This window comes from Aplysia californica, unplaced genomic scaffold (assembly GCF_000002075.1).
Source record: "Aplysia californica isolate F4 #8 unplaced genomic scaffold, AplCal3.0 scaffold00512, whole genome shotgun sequence".
Taxonomy (NCBI): Eukaryota; Metazoa; Mollusca; class Gastropoda; order Aplysiida; family Aplysiidae; genus Aplysia; species Aplysia californica.
Window position 1 is genome coordinate 87,943 of NW_004797782.1, and position 2,414 is coordinate 90,356.

Consider the following 2,414-nt stretch of genomic DNA (forward strand, 5'->3'; position numbering starts at 1 on the left):
CACACTCACACACACACACACACACACACACATACATCCACATTCTCCTGCCTCCATCATGCCCCGAGGCCCGAGGTAACCGTGCCCTGGAGAATGGAGAAGCCAAAAGAGATCCCCATCTTTATTATGATATTATGCGGGTTTTTTCGGGGGGTTTTGAGTTTTATATTCTTTTTTTTTTTACATTTGTTTACTTTTCTTTTTGAATTATTTGTTCTGAGTTTTACGGCACTTGCAAAACAAATAGCTCATATAAGTCCCATTTTATTATTGTTTGCTTATTAGTTTGCTTGACTGAGTTGTTGTTGTAGTTGTTCTTTTTGTTATTGTTGTTGTTGTTGTTGTTGTTGTTGTTGTTATTGTTGTTGTTTTTCTTTCTGCAGCTGTTGTTGTTGCTGTCGTTGTTGTTGTTGTTGTTGTTATTGTTGTTGTTGTTGTCTTTTGTCAATTTGATGAACATCAAACACGTACTTTTCACTGTCACTGGAATCCTACAAAATGTGAAAAATATGTATAATAATTATGAACCTTGTAATTATAGAAAAAAAATCACATGTAAGTGTAAGTTTAACATTTAACAAAAAAACAATTTCTTTCGTGTGTTAGGCGTAAGTTTTCTAGCAAGTTTTAAATATACCGGTATCGTTTATTGTAGTTGTGTGATATTGTTCTTTTTTGTTTAGGAACATTGTATGTGTCAAAATTGTTCGTGTAAACATTGTTCGGGACTACATTATTGGAGTCAGCATTATTTGTGTCAACATTATGTCAAAATTATTTGTGTCGTTTATGGTAACAGTGATTGTGTCAGTATTGTTTGTGTCAGAATTATTTGTGTCAATATTACTTGTGTCAGAATTATTTATGTCAGCTTTGTTAGTGTCAACATTATTTGAGTCAGAACTGTTGGTGTCAATATTGTTTGGGTCAACAAAGCTCACATTGGTCCTGTTACATTTGTTTCCAGCAATGAAAAGTGAAACAGATTTCCTCAAAGAACTGCTGAATGATAAGAGAGTAAGTTCGACCTGTCCGTTTCAACCATCAATTTTATTTAAGAAGCGCAACTTCAGAATTTAACGTCCGTCTCCGACAGCCAAAACGGTTGAGAACCTTGAAATCTCAAACCGCCCCCCTTCCTAAGAGCGTCTAATCGGAGAATCAAACCAAGACCACCCGCCCGTAGCGCAGCCTGATCTGATACTAGCTGAGCTAACGGAGCTCCCCTTGTGGGATGGTTATAGCATGTCCCTCAGCATATTTAAAAGCTGATCGTGAAATACCACAGTATAATATTACTAAATGTAATGCCGTGCTATGTCTTTGGTGAGAATATGTGATTATGCTTCAGCTGGCTTCATTTGCAGAGAGAATGGTGGAAGGATTGTATTTGTTATAAATGTTGATATTATGTGTATGTTGCTGCTGTTGTGTTGTCTTGACTTAACCCTTGAAGTGAACTTTTGTGGGGAAAATAATCCTGGCATAGCACTGCGCTGTAGATGGCTTTATTTGTTTGTTTGCTGGAGTTGGTTTTTTTTTAGGGCAGTTTTGTTCTGAGATGTGTGTGTTGTTTGTGTGTGTGTGTGGGGGGGGGGGGGGGGGTTATTTTGTACATCAAGGCAACGATGCACATTATACTACAGATAAATCTGCTCTAACGGCCACCTGTCCAAGACAATCGCCTTTACAAACGGCCCCTTCCCCCCCCCTTCCCTTGATCCTTAGGTATGTATACATTATAATGACAGAATTAAGATGTCCACCTATCTAAGTCAAGCACTTTTCTCTTCGACGATGGCTGATCGTCTTGGACAATGAGGAGTGTATTGCCACTGTGTACATTTACGTAGACCCTTGACTTGTCCAATTTGGGAACATGAAGGATCTTTCCTGGGTGGCGACCGTTGTGTTCAGATTGTATGTTCTGCTTAAGTTTTATTAAGAGTTTTACAACACTTGCAACGTAAATAGAGTGGCGTCGGTAGCCTAGTGGTTTGGCTACTAGACTCGTAATCATAAGATTGTGGGTTCGGGGGTTCGAGCCGCAGCTCGGTCCGACGTTGTGTCCATGGGAAAGGCACTTTACACGAATTTCCCACTTGGCTCGTCCTTAATTCGGAGATGGACGTTTAACTCGGCGATATGCCTCTTAAATAGCCTAACAGTGTCGATAGGGGCGTTAAACCTATACGATTTCACCCTTTCAACGTAAATAGCTTATAATATTAGGTACGGAAGATTTGAGGTGTTGTTACTAGAGGAACAGAAGGGGGAGCGATAAGGACATTATAATATACAGTGGCGGTTCGTGGTTTATAGAACTGACCAGCCATCGTTCACATCGACTCTTCTCCCTCCCCCCACCCCCTTTCTTCACAACACACACACACTCACACACACACACACACACA

At 39.9% G+C, this 2,414-nt stretch overlaps 1 protein-coding gene across 1 annotated transcript in view; it reads left to right on the forward strand.

Annotated features, from left to right (window-relative positions):
* Positions 1 to 2,414, forward strand: part of LOC101846908 — a 37,334-nt gene that overhangs the window by 1,364 nt on the left and 33,556 nt on the right. The window lies entirely within an intron of this gene.